Source organism: Triturus cristatus, chromosome 7 (assembly GCF_964204655.1).
Source record: "Triturus cristatus chromosome 7, aTriCri1.1, whole genome shotgun sequence".
NCBI lineage: Eukaryota > Metazoa > Chordata > Amphibia > Caudata > Salamandridae > Triturus > Triturus cristatus.
The window spans coordinates 658,657,222-658,682,953 of NC_140590.1; the positions used below are offsets into that span (position 1 = coordinate 658,657,222).

Consider the following 25,732-nt stretch of genomic DNA (forward strand, 5'->3'; position numbering starts at 1 on the left):
AGCCTTCTCGGCGTCTAAAGATGGGAGGAGTTTATCATATCTATCGTCATGGACTCCCCAAAGGACGTTCGCCTTAAGGCGCATGTGGTTGCAGGAAGAACGGCTGGGCATGTAGCCCACTTGGGAGTCATCGATAAGGTTTGCGATGGCCTGCTTAAGATGAGTCGCCAGGATCTTCGCCAGCACTTTCGTATCCACATTGAGATGTGAAATGGGATGGTAGCTTGAACAGCAAGTAGAGTTCTTGTTGGGTTTCAAGATGAGACTAATGAGCTTTTTGTTGTACTCTGGGAGCAGGGTGACGGGGCCTTCTAACTCTTTTAAAGAGTTTATAGAGTAGGGGGGAGTCACAGGGTCTTTATTGTTCTTATAAAACCATATTGAGAATCCATCGTCCCCTAGGGCCTTATTATTGAACATGGTCCTAATGGCATCCAATACCTTGTCCTCCATATTCTTACCCTCAAGGACCTGCTGGCTGGCCTCCAACAAAGTGGGCAAGCGGATGGTCTGGAAAAAGTCCTTCTCCAAGGTTTGATCTGCAGAAGCTTCTGAGAGATGCACCACGCTGAGGAAACGGACAAATGCTTCCCTGATCACCACCGGGTTCGTCTGTAGTTCCCTTGCCTCCCCACGGATAATCTAAATGGCGCTACAGGCCTCCCACTGACATAGCTGCGTGTCCAGAAGCCTGCCTGTCTCCTTCCCTGCTCATAATGTTGCCACTTCAGGTGAAGCAGGGTATACTCTGAATGAGCATTGAACTCACATTTGGGCGCTCCAAGCGGCTGAGGAGATCTGGGGTTCGACGCCTCGTGTAAGTCCCCGAGCAGGACGGAATATCCCCTTTTAACTTAGCCTGAACTTCCCGGGCCACACGTTTGTGAAGTGCTGAGTTTGGTGTCAGAGTTCCGCCCAGAGTAGCCTTTCTTGCCACCCAAAGAATCTGTGCAGTGGACTTGTAAGATTCATTCTCAATGAGATAGCCGCAGAAGTGCTCCCTCAACTGTCGCTTGGCATCCGGTGTCAGATAATGGGAAAGGTTTAACCTCCAGCGCTTAAAGGGAGGGGAAAAATTGCCAAGGTCAAGCTTCAGAATGACAGGAGCATGGCCCGAGATTCTCCCATCCGTATAGTGCAGTCGCGCAGCAAGGGCAGGGAAGAATGGGAGAAAAGGAAGAAATTAATCAGAGAACAAGTCCCATGCACACATGATAAGGTGTATTCATTGTACCGAAGGTGTGTCGGATGCCAGGGCTCAAGCAACCCATTATCGTACATTGTGTCCCTCAGGACTGCCGTATCCTTATCATTGGTACCATCCAGAGGGCCAAAGCGGACTGGTGCCACATTCCAGTCCCCTCCAATGATCACTCTGGTGGTACCAAACTCCGTCAGGAGACGCGATAGTGAGGAGAGGAAGGGCATTCGGTCCTGATCTGGGGCATACACTGAGCCTATTATCAAGGTCTGGCCAGGTTTTCAAAACATTAAATGAAAAGGACTTATGGAAAAGGATTGACAACTCCATACTTTTTCACGGAAGGCGCAGTAACACCCCACTTGTTCGTGGAGGTCGTGGCAGAATCGCCCACCCCATCAGCGCCAGGCAGAAGGCTACTACTGACAACCTTCCTCACCCAGACCTCCAAAGTTTGTCAGATTCCGAAGGCAACAGGTGTGTTCTTGCAGGAGGGCAATTTCAGGAAAGAGGGCCACTACGTAAGTGAGGATTTTCTTACGCTTAATGAAGTGGGTAAGACCATTCACATTAAGGGATAAAATGCGGAGACGCTTGAGTCTCAGTGATGTGGATGTGGGGCGTATGTGTGGTGGGGTGGACAAGTGCAACCAAACCGGGAGCAGCAGCCACACTCAAATGGAAGCTACTCGCAATAAGGAAAGGGATAACCATTGGGTGGGGAAAGGGTCGAAATCAGCGGTACAGCACCCCCCAGTAAGGCAACAATCCATGGAGTCCCATGAAGATTACATATAGCTCCGTGGAAATAGGCTTAAGAACCATCGTGGCTGCCTCAACAAGCCACATTGGATGTCCAGTTTACGCAGCAGTGGCCGTGTCATGGTAGAAATCTGCAGTTACAAATATCCTGGCATCATTATGGAGGAAGGGGCCATTCTGTCGCTTGGTCGTGGCAATGATCTGTAGTGCCTGTTGGTGGCAGAGAAATTGTGCAATAATCGGTCCGGGGGCATTTTGGCATGTGTCACCTCAGTCTGATCGGGTGCGCCCTTTAGAATTCCAGAGATGAAGTGAAGTTGAGCCTCGTAAGTGCAGAGAGGAAAGGAATCAAGATATGTCCGTCGCCTCCAGCTACTATGGTACACCATGGAGGCGGACATTATTGCAACAGCTGCGATCTTTCATGTCCTTCAGCTTCTGACGGAGATGCCATATTTCACTGCCAACGTCTGGGTTGGTGATATAATCGTCAAAGGCCTTTACCCTGCTGTTTGCAGTGTCAAGTCGTGTGTTGAGGAATCTCAGATCAGCGCAGAGGGACATAAAATCAGCAGCCGTCCGAGGTAGCTGCATGCATGGAGTCCATGGTACCCAAATCCCGGTGTGCTCCTTCATGATGGTCTCCAGGGTGATTTCTGCCATGGCTGAATTCCAGTAAAACAGAAGTTCTACTCTTTGGTAAGTCACATGCCGCCTGGTCAAATGATTAGTGGCTGATTCCATCTTCCCAAAAAAGTAGTAAAAAAAACCTGTGTGTACTAATAGATTACAACCTCTCCATGAAAGAGCATGTAAAATCAAACGCTGAAATATGTTTTGGGCTAATGCGTATGCTCAGAAAAGTCTATCAATGGATCCCTTTGCAGACTAGGAAACACGCACTCGTAGCGAGTCGTCTGGACTACGGGAACGCCTGAATGGTCACAATGAATGGAGGCCTCTTTTCCAAACTCCAAGTTGTTCACTGCCCGCCTGGTCTGCAATCTTTTGCTCTATTCTCCATCTGATCCATACGCTTCCCATAAAAAAAGCATGCTCTTTTTAAACTACGCTGTCTGTTTTTTAAAAATCCTTGTATGGAAATGGTTCATGCTACTTGAAAAACAAGCTACAGCCATACATTCCAGCCTGCCATCTCAGATCCATGAAGTTAAAGTTACGTCCGAGACATATGCATACAGCCAGGTATTGGGGCCACAACTTTTCTTTCCCAACCCCTCAATATTGGAATCGGTTACCTCTGCAGCTACTTTCTTGCCCGGACTTATTTTCATGTAATTTTTTTTTTTTTAAACATGGCTGTTTAACCTCTAATGCTACTTTGAACTGTGACCTGTGTAGGTTGCACAAGCGTGGAGGGATCCCCTCTGGGAGGATTTGCGCTATGGAAATGCAATTAACATAACGTAAAACAATTGCCACCAGAGGGAGTCACACAGCCAGCCCGGCAACACATCCGTGCACAAGAGCTGCCGCGTGTTCTTCTCTGGGCATCCGTGTGTGTCCGCCTGGAAGAGACGGCAGATGCCCAACAGGCGGAAAACAGCAGACACTGGGCTGCAATACACTGGTCCAGGACTTTTTAGGCAGGCTCACAGCAATCCGCCACACTCAAACCTACCCACCAGAACACGAAAATCACCAGACCTCTGCAGCAGGGGCCACCTTGACCTGTGGGAGCTGTCAGCCACCAGACAAATGGCACAGAGCACACACACACTCCCAAATTAGCCACCACTGCTACCACCACCACCACCCCCCCCCCCGCCACCCCTCACTGGGCCGGACTAGGTGTGGGCCGCAAGCCTTTTTTAAAAAAAAAAAATTATTTTATTTTTTATCCAACCAGTAGTTGCATTCGCTTGAGAATCATCACATTTCTGTACATAGTAGTCTTACAAAGCACTTGGGAGTACAATTTACATCAAATACTATACATTTGTCACTGAACATTTCCATAATTTTGGCAGATGGCAAACTGATGCGCTGTAAAAAGAAAAAATATTTTCCTCAACCTAGTTCATATACATTGGATCCATCATATGTGCTTGCTGCTTTTTCCCTTTTTGACCGCCACATTGTATGTACCTAGTGGGCTCATGCAGTTCAATCTGTGGTATCTGGTTCTGCGGTCGTCTGCAGGTATTGGACAAGTGGTTCCCAAAAATCTCTGGGCCTTGAGGCTTGTGGAATGTCTTGTGCATAGGACTCTAACATTGTTTTGCAATATGTCATATCCGTGATCCAGTCCTTGAACCTTGGTGGTCTCTTGCTCCCCCAACGTATAGCTATTCTTCTCTTAGGAAATTTTTAGCGGTCGCATTATTACTTGCTATGTCTAGCATATTTAAGTTTCCTAACTCCTAGTAAACACACCAGGGGCATGTTGGGAATCTGTTCCGATAGCATTCCAGTGAGTGTGTTTGTGACGTCTCGCCAATATACCTGTAATTGAGGGCATGACCAGGACATATGTAAGAATTCGGCACCCGAGGCATTACATCTTTGGCATTTATCTGTCTCTCGAAGTCCAAAGCTATGCAATTTAGCCGGCGTGTAATATAATTGAGGAAGAAACTTAAAATGGGTCATGCGCAAATTGCAGTTTGACGTGAGAAGTGAGTTGCGTGCAGCTATACTGCCAATCATGTTAGTCTATTGTTTCACCCAGTGCTGCTTCCCATCTATGCACCGCAATATTTGGCTTCTCTGCCTGTTCTTCTTGGGCCGCGTTGTATAGGCGCATCACCAAATTCTGGCGTGTAGGTGCTGTTAATAGAATTTGCAGCGTATTTAATTGCATAGATTCTTCCGGAAATGTGGTGTATAATGTCCGTAGTGCTGTGCGCAACCGTAGGTACACAAATTTGTTCAAAGGGGTCTGGTGGACGCAAAGTGAGTGATCTGTCAAGTTAATGAATTTATTATGTGGGAATATAGTGCCCATAGTGATCAGCCCATCTCTGCTAATAGATCATACATCTTCTTTTCCTGCGTGACCGTTAGTTTGGGGTGTCTTGCCACTGGTAACACCCTTGCGTAGATCGGGAGCTTATTTGTCCTATGTGCCAGCGCATGCCATGCTCTAGAGATGCATTGAGCTGTTTGTATCTTATCTCGTGGTATGTACTTCATCGGGTCCGCTAGAAGAGCAGTCAATGGTGTGGGATGCACGCTATCTTTTTCCGCCACTATGTGGGATATGTGCGTGTGGTTTCGTCCAGTAGTGGGCATGCTGAGCTTGTGCGCAGAAGAAATATAGTTCGATATCCGTCGCCCCAAAGCCTCCTAGATGATACGGTTGGGTCAGGGTCCTCCCAACTAGTCCTAGCTTGCTTTCCTGCCCACGTTAATCGTTGCAGGATTGAGCGTACCTTGACAAAGAATGCCTTAGTCAACCATATTGGTATGTTCCAAAATAGGTACAGAAACCTAGGCAATATAATCATTTTCTGTATTGCTATCCTGTCTGCTAGGGAAATGGGCATTCTGATCCATTTATCCACCTGTTCTTCCAGCCTCACCAGCGCTTTACCATAATTTTCTCTTGACTACCAATTCTGGATCTCGATGAATCCAGACTCCTAAATATTTAATGGGATCTGTTTGCCATTTTAGTGGGTACTCTAAGTCAGGTTCCGGGGTGTCAGCAGTGAGGGGTATCACGACTGATTTATCCCAGTTTATACGGAGACCTGAGTATGTCTCGTATCGGATATATTCCCTTATGAGAGGATTTAGATTCTTGTCGGGGTGCGTGGTGTAGAGGACCATGTCGTCTGCATATAGCGCAATGCCGATGGGTCGCAGATCAAATTGCAGGGCAGCCTCAAAATGTTTTAGCCTAATTTTGCAGGCCAATGGTTCCAGGATTAGTGCAAATAGCATTGGTGATAAGGGACAGCCTTGTCTGGTACCCCGTGTAATCACTATTGGGCTGGACGTGTTCCCGTTTATTCTAACCCGTGCTTTGGGCGTGGCATACAGCAATGATATCCATTTTAGAAATGGTTCTGGGAACCCCCATCCTGCGGAGAGTGACATACATGAAGTCCCACTCCAAATGCCTTGGCTGCGTCCAATAGGGCCGCAACCGCTGGCATGTCTGGATCCAGCTGATGGAATAATGCAAATATGGTACGTATGTTGTGAGTGGTGGATCGTGTTGGCATGAAACCTGCCTGATCTGGCAACACTAGATTACACAGTAGCGGTTGTATTCTGTTCGCTATTATTTTTGCTAGTATCTTGGCATCTATGTTAATCAGGGATAATGGCCTATATGACTCGCATTCCGTAGGGTCCTTTCCCGGTTTCGGAAGTGCTATCAGAAGGATGCCGGGAGTGTACCTTCCTCATACGCCTCCTCAAGCATTTCAGCTAGATGTGGAATCGGCAGGTCTCTAATTTCCTTATAGAATTCTACCGGGAGTCCATCTAGTCCCGAAGCCTTATTATTTGGGAGAGCGTTAATGGCATCTACAATTTTGTCTTTCGTTATATGGTGGCAGAAGTACTCAGTGTGTATCCGACAGCCACGCCAGTGCCACATCATCTAAGTATTCATGTATTTCAGATATAGGGACCTTCGCCTGGGCCTCGTATAGTTAAGCATAATATTTAGTGAAGCAATCCAGTATTGCTGGTGTCATATACTGGTTGGTGCTGATCATTCCGGATCTGTGTTATATACGCCGTGGTGTGAGTGGGTCTGATTTTATGACCATGCTCGTCCTGGCCTCCCGCCCTCTCTAGTTTCTGGCCGTGTATTTCCGTGAAACATATTTTATCTCGTCGTCAGCAAACTCATTATATTTATCCATCTGTGTCCTGATGTCGGCTAGTAATGATTTATTACAAGTATTTTCAAATTCCTGTTCCAATCTGGTGATTTCAGCTTCTATCCTTGTCAGTTGTTGCTGAATGTCTTTTAGAATGGCTGCATGTTTGCTAATACAATGTCCCCTAATGGTGGCTTTAAAAGCCTCCCAAAGTGTCCTTATGCTAGGGACCGATCCGGAATTGTGTTACAAATACTCCGTTATTGCCTGTCGAAGTTCCTCACAGAACACCTGGTCTTGAAGCGCTGTTTGTCTTAGTCTCCATGTGAATTGTCGGAATTGCCAATTTTATTCGAACTGGGGGCGTGATCAGACAATGTTTTGGGTAAGTGGCCTATGGTAGTTGTCCATGTGCACGCATCCTGGGTCCCTAGCCAGTAATCAAGCCTGGACCATGTAGGTGTGTCAGTGAAAAACAGGTACCTTCTCTACGGTCTTGGTTTATTAACCTCCATATGTCCACCATGTCCCAGTTGTCCATCCCCCTCCCTTAAGACTTTTTCCGAGTGTTTGCCGTATCTATCGTTTCTGGTGGATCTGTCTAGTGCGGGGTCTAAGCAAGTGTTGAAATCGCCGCCACATAGAATGGCTGTGGGTTGTAAGGTACTAAGCTGTGTCCAGATTTGCGTGTAAAAAGATGGGTCGTCGGTCTTCGGCCCATATATATTGACAATTGTTAATAATGTGCCGCCAAAACACCCTTTCACTATAAAATAGAATCCCTGGTTATCCTTTACAGATTTAATAAGCGTAAAAGGTGTGTTGCGCTTCACTAACAGCAATACCCCTCTAGCGTATGAGGAGTAAGGCGATGCCAGTTTGTATGCAGCCCATCTGGCCCCTATCTGCTGCTCTCTGAGATCTGTCAGGTGCGTTTCTTGTAAACAAGCTACATCCACCTTGTATCTGTCTAAGTATGCCAATACTTTGCGTATTTTCTGTGGGTTGTGTAGTCCTCTTACATTCCATGTCAGGAACGTCTGTGTTCTGTGTAGGTTCAGAGTGTCGGTCGTTTGTTGTATCTCTGCCATCCCCTCTATTGCGGTGTCTGATATGTCTCATGTTGTCTCTTCTGTGCTTGTGTATCGATGTACCACTGGTCAGAATTTTTCCCCCTGTATCTTCCTTCCCGTCCTCCCCCTCCCCTCCCCCTCCCCCCTTCTAGTGGACACATTCCCAACAATACAATAAAACATGTTCCCTAAGCACAAACAAGAAAAAAGAAAACGGTAATTAACTTGTGTGGTTTACACGTAGGCATCAGAGCTGCCCCCCTGTTTCCTGTGGCCTAGGCCACATGGGTAGACGCCCCTTCAGTCTGTAACATGATTGAACTCTGATATATAGTGTCTATTGAATAGTGCTATGTAGTGCACCGGCACACCAGCAGTCCCGTACATGGCAACAGTGATAAACATTATTTTCAATCAAAGTATAAGTGAAGGCATTTTCTTTACTTATCTTGTCCTGTTGGGGATAGTCCTCCTCTCATCTGAGTGTTGCCCAATGTCTTTTTTCACTCTCGCCTTCTACAAGTGAATGGCGGCTCTTCAGCATTCCTGCCAGTCGCTACTGTGGCTGTCGCATTTCTATGAGATATCCGCTTATTCGACGTCCAACATTGTAGATTGCTCTCTCTGCTCTCTTCTCGGTGATCTTTTCCGCACAGTCGCCTGCCCTTTCTGTTGTATGAACTTCAACACTTCCTGAGGTTCAGTGTAAATCCGCGACTTTCCGTTGTCTGTAGCCCTAAGTCTCGCTGGGTACAGCATAGCATACGGTATGGTTCAGTCTCTCAGTTTCTGTTTCGCCATTCCGAACTTCTTCCTCGCCTCTTGCACTGATGCCGTGAAGTCTGGGTACAGAGAGATATCCATCCCTTCATGAGTCAATTTGCCCATTTCTCTGGCCTTACGGAGCGCCACATCTACGTCCCTGTAATTTAGGATTCTGGCAATGATCGGTCTCGGCCGGGATCCAGTCGGTGGTTTTGGCGCCGGAGATCTGTGAGCCCTTTCGACTATGAAGTTTTCTGAGGAAGTGTCTCTTCCCGGCATAGAAATTAGTGATTGCTCCACATACCGCTCCATCGGCCCGGTGTTTGTTGTTTCCGAAACCCCAATTAGGCGTAAGTTGTTTCTCCGGGACCTTGCTTCCAAGTCCTCCGCCGTCATTGCCACGAGTTGTTTCTCCATCCTGGTTTATTTCGCATCCATCTGTACTTGTCCATCTTCAGCTTTGGAGATCCTGCGTTCTGCCATATCTATTCTTTCTGTGTGTTTATCTATGCGTTCAGACATTCTGTCGACTCTGTATGACAAGGAATCTATTTTCCCATCAATGTTTGTTAGTGCAGCTTGTAATGTGGCGAACATGGTTTGTATATCATCATTCGACACCCCTTCCGTCGCACCGTCCGCTGTTTGCGCCGTCGTTTGCTCATCAGGGCTGCGATCTTGTTGTTTCTTCGCCTGGTCAAAGTTTATTTTGGGCTGGGTGCGGTCTGTTTTACCCATGTTGCAAGTGTGGGTTTTGATTTTATCCGCAGTTCCTGAACGTAGTAGTGACCAAGTATGCACTTCCAGATAGTCCACTCAAGAGTTCCTCAGATGTGGTGATGTCCCGCGTCGCGAGGTCTACGCGGCGTGCAGGCAGTCCTCTAGCTCAGCGATCGCTCTATGCCAGCTTATGCCTCCCAGCTATAGCTCTGAGCTGTTCAATCGTTTGGTGATGCAAGCATGGTTTCTTAGTGTTCCGATTAAGTCTTATTATGTATATATGCTTGAACTGCTGATTCCACAAATCGCGCTTATACCAGGCCTCCTATAGCGCCGGTGTCTCAGAACCTGGAATGGCCCGATGTACAGCCACCTCCTCCCAGTCCACCCGAGGCTATGTAGCTTCCCTCCGGACCTCCTTTAGTGCTCCGCAATGCAGGTGTTGTCAGCAGCGCGAGAGAAGAGAGGGGGGACTCACAATGTTCAATGTGGTCTCCTCAGCGCCGCAATCAAAGTCCCATCTGAAGCATTATAGACCGCCTGCTTCTGCTCCCGTCCGGTCCCTTTCTATAACGCTCCCGTAGTAGGCAGATGCCCTCACTTGCGCGGGCCTCAGAACCCCCTGTCAACCTAGGCCGGCTTCTTATGGCACATGGCCGCCAATTTCAATGCCTAGGAACAGCCTCATACACCGCAGGGGGTCGTGTGCCTGAGTTGCTGCAAGGGTATGGCTTCCCCTGCCACGAGTGTTTTTTCACCCCCTGCGCTATGGCGTGGCCCTCGCTGATATTTGCGACGCTCTGCATCTCAGGGTGAATGCGGAGCAGTCTTTTTAGCCGGCGCTGCAGTCAGTCGGCTGTACGCGCCCGGGAGGTATCTCCGCGCTTGCACTATTTCCGCCCGTAGCGTTGTCATTAATAAAGCTGGGGCCCCTTCAGTTCGCCGTCCGTATCCTCTCCGCCTCATTCACCGTTCCGGCACCCTCGGTCCACAGCGGCAGAAGCTTCCCTGTCTCTTCAGACCTCCAGGGCCGATGCCGATTTCGTAGCGGACCCGGCCGTCCTTCGTGGCCGCGTACATTTTATTTACGTCGCGGCCTGGCTAACCACCACCTCCCGCGGCTTCTGTTTCACTTTCACTGCTTGGGCCGCAGTGCGTTGATCGTCTAGTTGTTAGTGCTCGTATACTTTTCTTATGTCTTTCAGCTCGCTGGCGCCCTTGTCTTAGTCGCACTCCTTTCCACACCAATGTGAGACGTGTTTCCTCTGATATTTGAAGGATTTTGCAGGATAATTTGGGCGATCCACGAGGAGCTCGCTTAGTTAGCGGCCATCTCGTTTCGTGGCTAGCTCCGCCCCGGGCCGCAAGCCTTACATGGACACAACAGGTCTCAGAACCCCAAAATCTTGCAGAGTCCCCAAGCAGATGAGGACGGACAAGAGAGCTGGGCTAAACAGCCCTACCGGGCGTCCGCCTCTAGGAGCGTGTCGATCAAAGTGAGCACAAGAGGCTTGTCGAAAACATGCTGCAGCCTCCAGGTCAGGCCTCCTAGGACAAAGGACAACACCGGCCTTATCCGGTCAGGGGGCACCGGGGGAGTTTAGAGGGTGAGGCAGAGCAGTAGGACAACAGCTGCCGAGTGGATTAGGGTGATCTGTCCAGCGCACGTGCATCCCACGCCTCTCTACAGAGGTTTTGAGACTTGGGCATTGGGGGAGGGGGAGGTCTGTTGTCTCTGTCCTGGGTTTAGCAAATTCTTTGACCACGACTAAGAGTGCTTTGCTGTTGTGTGCATTGGCGTTTATGCGTTCCTCAGTGGCAGCTTTCTTTGCTTTTCTAATGAGGTGGTGGTGTGCGGTGACAGCGGACTTGAAGGCTGCGTGGTCTGCCGTGATCTTGCTGTTCCTCCATCTTTTCTCGAGCCGTCTGCAGATGCGCCTGGCTTTCTTGGAGGGCTGCTTGCTTGTATGTTTCCTGAGGGGGTGGGGGGGGCAGTGTGTTGGTGCAGTCGCTTCTCCTATTGTAACTGCCCCTAATTGAACATGATCAAGTCTGGCGTCTTGATGGGAGACCAGAGAGAATGGTCATTCTAAATGTATGTGCAACTCTTCTCGTGGCCTTTCCTCCCCATATAAAATTATTAATTGCTTTTTTGAAATTTCTTAATTATTCATGTGGAAATAGGTAAGGGGATAGATAGTCTAGAAGAGGTGAGTATTCTCTGGATCATTGCCCTCTTTATTGCCACTAATCAACCTAACCAGGAAAATCCTCCTCTGACAAACCAAGACCTTCTGGATTGAGTAGATTTGGGGGGGGGTCTTAGTTTTCAGCATTCATTTGTCAGTGTTGTCTGTATCCTCAAGTATGTTATTGAATCTTTAACCAACTGAAGTGCAAAGCACGATGTAGCTCTGGAACTTGCTCGCGTGGCAGTATTTAGAACTTGGCATTTTTTCCATTGAATTTGAACCCACTCATTGTTTAATACATCACAGGCTGTTGCATCAAGAGAGGAAGAGAGTGAAGGGGTCTGTTAAGGTCACCTGGAAGCTTTCTGCATATATGGTAAATGTATCTCTCTCCTGCCCAGTGTTTGTCCTTTATCGCTAATGTAGCTCTGCCCCCCCCACACCCCTATTTGCAGGGGATTCAGAGGTTGGTTGGGGTAAATAAGTAACTACAGAGTGCAGGCTTTGGGGAGGATCTGTCATTGAGACTAATCTACACCTTGTGTTCTGTTTTGCCATTAAACAGACCATCCTAGATTTGAGCTCGAATCTGAAAGACTGAAGGGTCTTGCATAGATAGCACCCATTTACTTAAAGAAATACCTTCTCTGCATTCAGCGAAATCAGTAAGATATTTTTCTTTGTAATAAGGATATTACCAATCTTATGCTGCTGCTTTTTAGTGTAGTTTCCTAAGGCTTGCTCATGCTTGAATAGCCTCAATCTGGGCTGGCAGTATTTGCCCCAGTATAGCTGCCAGAGAGCCTCACATTTGCCTTCAAGAGAGTCATCATCTTGTAACAACTACAGGGTGATGCTTTCTGGGTTTGTGTGGATAAGGGCTTAGAAGATGCACTTCAAAATGGCTGGAGGATCTGAATTCAAAACATTTTGGCCTATGCAATCCTCAAACTGATTATGCTTCCCCTGTCCCCCTGAAACCACTGATAGTCTCGGGCTAGGGGAATGACTGCCTGGCCTTGCTGCTGATATGGTTCCCTAGAGGAGAATGAACTGGCTCCGATCTCCTAGCTACCAGGCAGCCCCTGCCCGCAGCTGAGGGACACAGATACCAGTGGTAAGTCTATTCAGCACTGTGATCTTGTTTAGGAGGGATACAGGTAAATATCTTGATGTATAAGGGCAGCCTAGCTTTAACATCGAGCACGGCCAGGTGCAGAACCAAGGCCATTTACAGCACGGAGATAACAGGACAGATCTGTACTGGTAAAGTGTGTCGAAGAGTGCAGACAATGCAGTGCAGTCATGCAGGCCAAGCCGTAAAATCTAGTACATTGTGGGCACCCACAATGGATTTGTTACAACTCTAAATTACGATCCAGTACTGAGCACGTGTACCCAACAATCAGTTACGGCCCAGATCTCCGAGAAATTAGGCCAAGCTGAAGAACTTGTTAGCAGTTTTGAGGTTGGCACAACAGTGGGATCATAAACTAGTTAAGCTTTGGCGTTTGTATCCATAAGAAGTAATAACTTCTTTATGCAGCTGAGTACTATTAAAAAAAAAAAAAAAAAAAGTAACTAACAGTTTGCGGTATTCCACAAGGATAATGCTGCAGACGCTCCACTGGCTCCCTATCCGGAAGCGGATTATGTTTAAATCTTTGACGCTGATGCACAAAGCACTCTTTGGCACTGGTGCAAGATATTTGCAACGGAGGTTGTCTTTTTACCATCCAGCCCGTTCACTGCGGTCAGATTCTCTCTTTCTGGCCGTGGTGCCGCGGGTTAGGAAGGCGCGCATTGGGGGGCGCTCTTTTAGCTTTAAGGCGCCCCAGCTTTGGAATTCGCTTCCGCTGGCTCTGCGCAGCTCTGCTAATTTGCTGCAGTTCAGAAAGAGCTTGAAGACCTGGCTTTTCAATCTTTAGGTTTTTCTCTCTCCCCTGTTGCCTTGTGCTATGCTGTTTGTTTGTTCTGCTGTGTTACACTGAGCTGCCTGTGGAAAGCGCCGGGACACTCCTCTGGAGTAGCCGTGCGCTATATAAACACACTGTAACATAACATAATGGGCTAGGTAGTGCTTGCCAAGATTTTCTTTTGGGACCTGCAGTTAATAGCCAATGGTACTGACCAGCGTGTTGCTTACTGAATCCATTTGCTGGACCAAGGACCAGCATTATTAGAGGATTGGTTTGTTTAGTGGGAAGCGGCATGTTTCAGGTATAGCACAGAGCTCATGATCAGTAATGGCAGCAACTAATATTGGGTTCTGTTGTGGACAGGTAAAGCATATGTAGGCTTCAGAAAACTACTTCTGATCGCAGGACAAGTGCAGTGCCGTAGATCAGTACAGCACTAAGCTTGGGTGCAGTGCCCAGTAAAACATAATAAGGAAATGCGAATGTATGGTATGCCATCGATCACAGATCCAGTTCTCTGAATAGGTACCTTGTAGCTCAGGAGCATGTATATCATTGTGATTAAGCATGATAGGTCATGGATATTGAGTGGTATGGCTAGGTCTGTGGGAAGGTCTGTCGGAAGGTAACTTTTACCCAGTAAGTAGCCCTCATGTCTGCAACTCCTGTCTCCTGTTTACAATACAGTTTACTTCATTGGCATGTATGTATATGGCATGCCTGCTCAGACAGGTGTTGCCAAACCATACATGTAAAATAAATTAAGCACTGCAGTCTATCCAGTAGTGACACTTTTGTTTCCTTAGATTTTCTAAACTGGGTTCTGAAGAGGAATTCATTGTTGGTTTAACTTGGAGCTGTGATCTATCTGACCCGAACCTTGGGTGCCCCAGAAGCTGACCTACCGGTGACCTCCAGTTTGGGATTAGGTGACCGCCTGAACAGTGCCACTGAAAGCTAAGACAGCCCAGGGTGTCCTCAGCGACCAGGACACCACCGATTCGAACTTCCTGCTCACTGTGTGATGTGTGCTGCTTGTGACATTTTTTTGTCTGCATGTCTTGTGACCTGTGGGTGTGCTGCTAGTGACATTTGCGTTTTGTGCATATGCGTCTTCTCTTCTGACGTGTTCACTGCGTGTGACTTCTGTGTGTTTTGTGATGTGTCTGGTGATGTGTGCTCCTCTTATGACATCTCTGCTTTTGGGACTTATTGTGACATCTCTGAACTGAGTAAGCGCACCTTTCTTAATGTTTGTGACGTGTGCTTTCTGACATGTGTATGTAGACATCTTGTGACACATCTATGATGTATGTGGGTGCACCGTCTGTGAGTGATGCCGTCCTTCAACCCCTCTCAGCTAATTACACCCAAACTAACGCAGAGGCTGTCAGTGTCTTCCTGCCGCTTAGGAATGGCTCATTCTGAAGCTTCATAGATTAAATGGTATTTAATATCAGTGCTATTTTAAGCATTATTTATCAAAGCACTTCAACACCTCACCTGGGGTAGCAAGAACTATATAAATGCAAACCTTTAACTCTTCTAACCCTCCACTATTCTTCTCAATCCAAATAACAGGCTAACCTATCTACCGCTCAAATGTCATTTTTCCACTATACTAATTCGCCACTAATCCTTTTTGGGTTCTGTAGTAGAGTAGCGTGCTACTTGCCAAGAAAGTAATTTGACGCCTATTCAGGACTAGTAAGTGCTACATAAATGCAATTACAATACAATAGGACTGATATCTCAAGCTCGCTGTCCTTGAAAATGCTGAGTGTTGCCATGTACCTGCTTGGTGGCTTGGGGGTTTGTGCACACATCTACTCTGAATTTGAAAGTTGGTTCCTGTGCGGCACCCGATGCACTCCATGATTGGGGAGCGATCCACCAATTTACAAATGCGTTCGTCTGTATAGCTGCTGGCGCATCCATCAGGGTTTTTGTCACATTTTCCTTAAAACACAGCTTTGTCTACCATTCACGTTCCTGAACTTTGCATTAAATTAATTGTACTGATCCAGGCTCAAGAGACAGCATACCCAGAAACCTCCTCATGTTGAAGAATAAAAAGTGCAATCCAAAACCCTCACTCTTACTTTCCATCTACCAAGACTGTAGTGATCAGGAAAAACAAGTAATCAGTAGCCCCTTCATAACAAGGCGCACATTAAATTTCTAAGTGGAGTCTTGTCTCTTTTTAGTGTGTGGTCTCCACCGTCAAGTCACAGGGATGTGGGCGATGTCCTTCCTTTGTCTGGGGAGGCAGTGCTCACCCCATTTCTTTTCTAATAAATGCTGTGCTCGAGACTTTCATAAAACATCCACTCCAGCATTTGCAGAAACTCCTTTTAAGTGTTGCATGTTTTGCCCTGTAATATAAACTCATTTTGATATTATCATGAAGAAACTGCTTCCTTAGAGCGCAGCCTAAAGCTCTTGATAGTTCTGTATATATGTGTTCAGCCATTATTTTGCTCTTACAATCCCTGAGCAGATCAGCTGCCCTTGCTGAAGCTGTGATCCAGCAGTAACAGTTTAGGGGCTAGACCGTTCAGCTGATTCCAATGCTTATCAAAAATGCCTAATATAGCACTATCTCACATGCAAATAATGTTGTTTCTTTAACCGTTTTGCATCCTTAGATTTCATACTTACCTCAAAAAAGCCTACTCTGTATTCCCATGAAAATTGACCTTGATTTAAAAGTTGTTGCCTCTCCTGTTTCAAATAAATGTCTCCTTACTTTCCATTCTTTGCACGCACCCTCACTTTGAGCAGAGCCTACTTGAAGTCACATGCATTTTTACGTTTATCCTTATTTTTTTTCTGCAAATTGTCCACACCTCATTTAAAACATAACCTCTTCTATAAAAGTCATATCCCTGCAACCTCTTCTATAAAAGTCATATCCCTGCAACCTAAAAAGATATAATCTCCTGTAGCTCGTCTTTTAATATCTCAAATGATTTGCATGAATTCACATACCCCCACCCACTGAAGATCACTCCTTACTTCTATTAATTTAATCTGCGTCATAAAAACGGGAGTAAATGCATGAAATGTTTTCCCTAAGAGCACAGGGCTTATCCCAATTACCACTGAAACAAGCATTTGCAATGCAATAGGTCTCGCATTTACGCAAGTTTGAGCTATTGATATTGCAAATAACAATGCCTTTTATTATTGTTTTCTTTTTAAAAACCTAAATAAAAGGCATTGTTATTTACAATGCCAATAGCTTAAACTCGCGTAACTGCTAGACCTATTGTATTGCAAATGCTTGTTTCTTCTTCTATCCTCCTGCTATCCTTCCGAATCCAAATGACTGACTAACCTATCCACCACGTAAAATTACTTTAATGTTTCACTATACTAAGTCAACACTAATCCTCTATGGGTCCTGGTGTAGCGTGCTACTCACCGAAAAAGTGCTTGGACGCCTCGTATTGGGTAGTAAGCGCTATATAAATGCAATTACACTACAATGTGACTGACTCCTGTCACCAGTAAGGTCCAAAGACTAACATTATTCACTCTGCCCCAGCGCTATCATCTCTAGGGTAAAAAACACGGACGTGATCGACTCTACCTTTTGGCCTGTTACCTTTCTAAGGGAAAGGATATGACTCTTCCCCAGCCTTTTCACCTCTCAGAAGCAGAGACTGGCACATAGCTACCAAGTTTCACAGGTCCATATGTGACTACTTAGTCGAGGCCAGGTCTTTTCTTTCTTAGAATTGTGGGACTTGTGGTTTTATTTGGCCCAGTATAAAACCAGGACTACATGTTCCAGAAATCTAAGAAAAATTAGGGCTGGTCACACGCAGACCTGGGATACCTGGCCGCTCTGCCCCGGTATTACCCCCTCTCAGGTGCAAAGAATAACACCGGACTGACTCTGTCCCAGACCTATTACCTTTCAGAGGGAAAGACATATGTACTCTTTCTCTTGCCACTACACTTCTTAGGGTTGGGGCAGGGTCGGTCACCTGTCTCTAACACCTCACCTATCAAAATCAAACTCCGTTTGTCTCTCAGCCAGTTCACCTCTCTGGTGCAAACACTGGCATGTGAGGATCGACGCCCAGCCCTCCCATGCCCATAATGTTGGGGCACACAGTCCTGGTCCCCGCGCTAACTCTGCCCCAGCCCTTCCGTTTCCGTTATGTCAGGCAAACAGTCCTGCCCCGCACTGACTCTGCCCCAGCCCTCCCTTGCCTGTAATGTTGGGACAGACACTCCTGCCCCTGCACTGACTTTTCCCCAGCCCCACCGAGCAACAAATTAATATAAATAATACATTTTAAAAAAATTGTCCCCCCCCCCCCCCCCCCCCCCACACCCCCTTCCCCAAAAAAATACATACATTAGCTTCATGGACAGTAACACTTTGTTGAAGTTTCTAACTATTTATTTATACATTTTCATAGGGGACTTTATGTAATACTACTTTATATCTCTTTATTCCATATACTTGTATACCTTTCTATGTAGTTATGTAGCTATACATTTATAACTTTATTCCTACTATAGGAAAAAAACCTAAATAAAAAAATAAAACCTTCAGTTCACTACTCTCTCATTCTATACCTCTTTCAATATATCCCCTGCCTCCACTCTGATTTATATCAAACCTCATTGTACTACTATGATCTCGATAATATCCCTGTCTAGACTCCTCCCTCCTCTATCCCTCCTTTATCATATTCAATCCAACTAACAGACTCACATGTTCACTGCTAAAATTAACAAGTTAGACTTCCTTACACTAATCCACTTTGGGTACTGAAGTTGTGCGCCACTTGCTGAAAAGCACTTCAGCTCCTTGTCAAGGGCAGTAAGTGCTATATCAAAACGGTTACAATTACAGCTGAAGAGATATGCTGCTGGCCAATAGAGGACTATAATTTTTACAGGAATCCTGTCATTTTATCATTGTAGGTCGAGTATAGTTTCCAACAAGCTACAGACGTTGCCTGCTTATTGACATCTCAAATTGGCACTAAGATATGGGATGATAGTAACAAAGCCCATCCCAGTCCCAGATATCTCTTCTATTTCTCCCTCCAACCTATGCCTGCTCAGGACCCATAACCTTTAAAATAATACCTCTGAATAGACACGTCAGTGCAGTAAACAGCTATGTGATCTATAATTATAAGAAAACCTTAAAGGGCCTGCAGAGCTCTTTAAAGCTGCCTGCTTACTGAAAACCATAAACTACACACCTTTTTAGCTCACACTTCTTCATCCATTGTCACTCAACATAACCACACTTTGGTGGTTATCACACACGGCACGGAATCTCTTTCCACGTATAATGAAAACAGTCCAAACAAAACCATCCACATACCCTATACTCTGTACCTTGCTAATTATGTAGGCAAGCGCTTCCTCACTCCACATAAGGGTAGTAAGCGCTATGTAAATGTTGCAATACAATATAATGTTCTTATGGAAGAGAACAAAATTGGCTGATTTATGGACCAGCTATTTCTGGAGTTTTATTTAGTGCGAACTTGACCCAAAGGTATCTGGTATCCGAGCACTTTACATGAGCACCAGTTACATTACATAAGGACACATTAATTTTTGCTAAGCACGGGGAGATTGGGTGATTTGCCCAGAATCACAAGATGTTGAGTGTCATTGCTGAGACTCGAACACAGTTCCCCAGATCTAAGATCGACCGCCGTAGCCCTTTCGGACACATCTTCTCCCCAAAGGTAATGGTGCTAAGCTGGTCTGCAACTACTATCACAACAGTGTCACTAGCACTGGTGAATTAGCATTGTTTAAAACAATATTCCTGATACAGCCTGAAGCTAAAGAAGGGCTCATGATGAGGAGGAATTGGTCAGTAGCAAAGACGTAGTCCATAAAAAAAATTTGATAAAATGACAGGATTCCTGTAAAAGTTCAAGAGCTTTAGGCTAACTTTGGCGACTTTCTTTGCAGTCTTGATTTTCTTGGAATTGACAATTAACTAGCTTGGATCCAATGTCAAAATATGGTTGTGCAGTATCACTCAAGGTGAAAACTTAGTCACTGCCCTTGTTCCAGATTTTCGTATGTGCTGTGCATCTTGATTTGGATTCTAAAATGCTTTGGGACCGGACACATGTGATTCCAGGTTTCAGATTAAAAATTAGTTTAGGTGAACAATTTTGAATGATCTGCTATTTCTTAATGGACTTGAAGGAGCCCATCTTCAGAGGTATTCCTGCTATTTCTTAATGGACTTGAAGGAGCCCATCTTCAGAGGTATTCCTGTAATTTAGATGGGGAAGGCAATCTTCTTGGTGAGTGTTTAACTTGTAGGTAATTTCTGTTACTCCGTTTTTTTTTACCTTTCTTTTAATAGCCTTCAATTTTAGATGCTTGTTTCCTATCCCTTAGACACTCTCCTGCCCTAGTCAGACTTCGTTATGCGACCCGTGAGCTGATACTTCTCCTTTAGTTCTGGAAGGGTCATAAATTTTCACTTACCCATACGGCAAACTTGAACTGTACTCAAACCAAACAAATGATAACAGGGAGAACATAATGTTATTACTGTAATGCGGAAAGCTGGAGTGATTGAAATTACTGTTAACTATTTGAATCATTCACCGCCACCTTCTCTTCTTTATTTCAGTTGTGTGAACTTTGGGCTTGAGTTGACCTGATAATCCTACAGGAAAGTACGCTTACAAAGAATCATACTGACCCCAAATTTAGTGTTTTGCAGCATGAATCCTTTTCTGGATTCACATGCTTAGCATTATTCCACCATCTAGTAGCCGGATCCGGAATTGTCACTTGGTTTTTATTTTTCTCTGGGGTGTCATCAACCCCGATTTGGTGCTAGGTCCATCCCTTGTGGGACATCGCCTCGGAAGTTCCTGTGCGTGGTAGCCATCTTTAGATTCTTTTTTACGTCATTGGGTCTGGAAGCAAGGGGAGACGCAACCAAGTTTTGGATGAAATCCCTGACAAAATCAAGGAATTCAAGAGAAAAAACCCATCATTTATCGATTGAGAAGACACCGGAGAAGGAGAGAGAGACCTCCGGACATCTTTCCCTGTGAGGGATCCCGACGGAGCAATGACGCAGATGGATAAAAATAAGGCAATGTAGGGGCCTTGGGAAAATACCCCTTTCTAATTTGCCCAAATTGCCACCACAAGTTTGCACAAAGCAATGCACACTGTGTTTGTAACCTCTGCCTGCCGAGGAATCACAAAGATGACTGCGAGCCCTGCGATGTTTGTGCCGAAGACTCTCGATGCCTGTCTAAAGCAGAGGGAGGACCGTGAATCATGCATCCTGCTCCAAGGTGCAAAACAATAGACATCGCTGAGGCACTTGGGCCTCTCAAGCGACGAGGTCGACCAGGGGTGGCCGCAGAATTGACACACAGAGGGTCCGACATCGAGATCCTCAAAGGCGTACCACAAAAAAGACGGTGAAGGACGTAGAAAAGAAAACGGACAAGGTAAAAAACCCTCACCCTTCTGATACCAAGGACCCCGAAAAGAAGGCGCAATAGGCAGCCCAGGTGTCGAAGAAAACAACGACCGAGGGTCAGCCTCATCCGAAAGAAACCCAGGGATACAGACGAGGGAAGATAGTCGAAATCGACGAAGACTGGTGTCAGACGAGAGGCCGTGAAGGACCAAGCCATACATTCTGAGGCAGAATCCACCACACCCAAAAAGAGGATCTCCCCTGCTTCAGATGCCTAAAGGGCCCTTGAGGTGGAGACAAAAAAGTTGTCTGGAGGCAGAGACATGGCAGCACTCCTTCAATGAAGGAAGGAGTTTGACGAGGCGCTGAAAGAATTTAGAATCCCTGCGAAACCCTCCACTATCGCAGACGCCAAGGAAGGGGAGGATACCCTTGGAGCTCCGGCAACCCTCGAATCTCTTGAGAAGGACATCTAAGTGGAACTAGATGCTCCAAAAGAGGAGGAAGCCTCAGGAACTTTTAAGGAAGAGTGGAACGACCTTGATACAAAGCCCTGAAGAAGAGGTCTGTGCCTATCCCTCGAAGGTTTCGCCACCAGACGACAGCCTTCTACAACAGCCTCATCAAGAGAGCAGCTGATACCTTTGGGATCCCCTTGGAGGAGGAGAAAGGAGACTCTTGCTTCCTCGTAGAACCATTAACACCATCCACCAAGGGTATACAATACCTTCCAACACTGCCAAACATTCTGGACCAAGGCATGGAGGCTTTCTAGGAGCTTGCCTTAGCAAAGGGAGTAACCCCAAGGGTTGAGGGAAAAAATACAAACCGTCCACAAGGGACCCTAAATACATTCAGGGGAAAACACTGTTGGACTCCATCATTGTCACCACATCAAGAAGGAGGAGCAACGCTCAGTCCTCCACTGGCCCACCTCCAGAGAGAGAAAGTAAGAGAATGGACATGGTGGGGAGAAAAAGAAAGCAATGCAATGGTGCATTGCAAACTCTAATGCCTCTAATGCCCTCTTCAATAGGTATGGCCACAAACAATGGGACGACATTGAAGAACTAATGAACAAGCCCCCAGAAGAAGATAAGCGAGCAAAATCCATCATACAGTAGAGAAGAAACATAGCTAACACCTGACTGAAATCAGCTCTAGATGCAGCTTATACAGCCAGCAGACAAATGTGCACAGGCACAATGTTAAGAAGGCACGCCTGACTATGAATTTCAAGCTTCAAGCAAGAAGTTCAAACCTCCATAATTAATAACCCCGTCACTGGAGACGCCCTGTTTGGAAGTGAAGTAGATGAACCCTTACAACAACTAAATAAGGACAATGATATGGCCAGGTCTACGGGAGCCTGAACAGAGGGACACCTTCAGAAGAGGAGGAATGTAACCTCCGAAGACCCACTGGAAGGGGGGTCTTCTCAATAGGATAACATCAAACACAGGGCAACGGACAGCAATCAAACCTGCAGTTCGTATAACACGTCTGGCAGCAGCAATCAAAGCAGTCCTTTAATGGCAGAGGAAGAGCCAGGGGGACAACCCTCAAGAGGGGGGAGGAGCAAACTTAGTGACTTTCCCACAAAGGAAGACCCCCACACAACACTAGTGGGAGGCGGAATAGCGCATTACCCTTTTCAATGGGAAAACATCACTACAGACTGTTGGAATTTAAATGTGGTATGCCTCTGCTATTGTATAGAACTAACTAACAATCCCCCACCAAATCCACCAACGAAGAAGGGTTTCCAATTAAATACAATTAAGAGAAATAAAGGAACGCCTACAAAAACCAGTAATAGTGAGGGTACCAAAGAGGGAACACAACAAAGGAAACTACTCCCCTTATTTCTTGGTACCAAAGCAAGATATCACACTAAGACCTATCGTAGATCTCAGATTCATTAACAAATTCATTTGATCGCTGCATTTCAAGATGTTAACACCACAGGAAGTAATCACACAACTACAAAAAGGGAATTTCATGGCAACGATAGATCTAAAGGATGCCTATTTGCATATCCCCATGAACCGAGCACACAAGAGATACCTATGGTTCATCCACAAGAACACAAACTACTAATTCAAGGTCTTCCCCTTCGGAATAAAATCTGCACCAAGAGTCTTTCCAAAGTGCCTAGCAGTGGTAGCAGCATACTAAGAAGAGAGAAATCCACGTCTATCCCTACATAGATGACTGGCTTGTGAAGGCAAATTCAAGGGAAAGATGTTACACACATGTTCATCAGGTGATCACAACGCTGCAAGATTTGGATTTTTAAATAAACCACAAAGTCCTCAACAATACTGGAACAAGAACTTCCTAAAAGCAAATTTAAACTCCAAGATTGCACGGTCATACCTGACCCAAAAGAGGATACAAGCTATCAAACGTTAAACTCGTCGCTACCAGAAGGGTCAGTCTCTGACAGTTAGGACAGTCATGAAACTCATGGGCATGATCTCATCATGCATTGCCACATCACCCATGCATGTTTGCACATGTGCCCTCTGCAGGAGTGGCTGTGCAACAGTTTGTTACAAACCACAGTGAGTTGGGAGGTTCTAGTGGTTGGAACAGAAAAGGTTCAGACGGAGTTACAATGGTGGGCATCCAAGAAGATAACACTAGGTAGACCTTTCAAATCACCAACTCACTCAGTGACCATCACAAGAGATACATCCCACAAGGGTTGGGGTGCCCTTCAGGAAACCGTGGGTACCGGGCCAATGGAAGGATGCACACTCCATAGAACATATCCACTTCCTAGAGATGAAGATGGTATTCCTGGCACTAAAGGCATTCCAAGCCCACAGAGGAGGGAAGATGGTATTGTTCCAGATGGACAATACCACAACAATGCTTTACCTCAACAAACTGGGAGGAGAAAAATAATTTACCCTAAGCAAACTAGCTCAGGAAATATGGAAATGGGCCAATTCAAGGAGAATCAGCCTACAGACAATTCACCTTCCAGGAAAGGGCAACCCAGAAGCAGATCAGCTCAGCAGACAGAACAGCAGCTCGTGTGAATGGGAGATAAAGCGAAGGAGCCTGCAACAGGGGGGACACCAAAAATAGACCTATTTGCAACAGTGGAAAACAAGAAATGCCAATTCTGCACCTCTGGGTTTCAACACCACCTATCAAAAGGGAATGGCCTGTCGCTAAACTGGTTAGGGACATTTGCATACGCTTTTGCCTCAATTCCTCTGCTACAAAGAGTACTGGAAAAAACCAGACAACCAGGAACAAATCTAATTCTAACAGACCCTCAATGTGCAAGGCAAACCTGGTACTCAAGCCTACTCGAATTCTCCAGGGGACACAATCAAATTCAAGGCAGAGAAGGACATTCTCACAATGCAAATGGGTTAGATATTTCACCTGGAACTAGCTACACTCCGCCTAGCAGCCTGGCGCCTGAATACATAGAGTTCGGACATTTAAACTTACCACAAAGAACAATGGAGATACTAAAGGAGGCAAGAAAACAAGCCACAAGACAATGTTGCGCACCTAAGTGAAAACAGTACACCATATGGCAGGGGTCTTCAAATTGGGGGAGGCCCCCCCTAGGGGGGCCTCAAGTGACCCCAGGAGGGGCAACATGCTGTGGCCAAAAGAAGCCTTATGCTGATGGCAGTCCTTTGTTTTAAGCAGGAAAAAAAATGAGCAGCAGTAAGCCATGCTTTTATGGGCCATCACTAACAACCTTTGTCATTTATATTCTGACTGGGAGAAGATGTTAGAAGGAAAGGAACTCCAAATATTCTTCAAAACTCCCAACCCCATTTCTAATAATCACACTGTGGATACATTTATACATTAGAAAGTGCTTTTTTTAAACGGTTACAGAGCTTAACTGCAATGTTTAAACAATGTTTAACTAAGTCTATAAATATTTAAACATTGCCAGTTTAATAGAATAATTGTGAAAAATGAAGGGGGGGTGCTCGGTCCTCACCCCCACCCCCCCCAACATGGGGGGGGGCAGTATTAAAAAGTTTAAAGACCACTGCCATATGGTATATAGAAAACAATGCCCTAAATTCAATTTCCATGCAGGAAACCGTGCTCATGTATCTTACACAGCTGCTTGACGGCAACATCAACTACTCAAGCCTCTAGGTGCACCTGGAAGCAATGTGGCCTGCACCAGGGTAGATTCATGTAAACTTTTCTTCACAGCACTGGTCATCAAAAGCTTCCTGGAAGGGTCCAAAAGGATTACACCCCCAATGAAGGGTCCAGCCCCAATGTGGAGCTTAAACACAGTTCTAACAGAACTAATGACAGAACCGTTCGAGCTCATGCACAAAGCGGAAATTTGATACATCACTATAAAAACTGCCTTCTTAATAGCTATAACATCTCTACAAAGAATAAGTGAACTGCAGGCATTAACTATTGAGGAACCATACATGCAAATCCACAAGGACAAGGTTATCATAAGGAAAAACCCTCCATTCCTACCTAAGGTAGTAAGCAAATTCCACATGAATCGAAGCATTCAGCTAGCAGTCTTCTTCAATAACCCATAAACACGACTAGAAAGAATCCTTCATACCCTGGACATAAGAAGAGCTTTCTATACTATCTATAGGAAACAAGATAATTCTGTAAAGGGAGTCAATTGTTCGTCTCTCACTCCAAGTCCAACAAAGGAGCACCCATGACAAAGGGGACAATTGCACATTGGATTGTAGAAGCAGCTCAGGTATGCTATTCCTCAGCAGGAAAAACTCTAAACCGCAACTGTTAGACCTGGCATCCTTGGTGTGGTTTTCCCCTGTCTTTTTGCCTCTACCGCCTGTATTTTTG

At 45.8% G+C, this 25,732-nt stretch overlaps 1 protein-coding gene across 1 annotated transcript in view; it reads left to right on the forward strand.

Annotated features, from left to right (window-relative positions):
• PRKAR1A (protein kinase cAMP-dependent type I regulatory subunit alpha) overlaps positions 1-25,732 on the forward strand; it is a 299,228-nt gene that overhangs the window by 66,032 nt on the left and 207,464 nt on the right. The gene's annotated exons all lie outside the window — the stretch shown is intronic.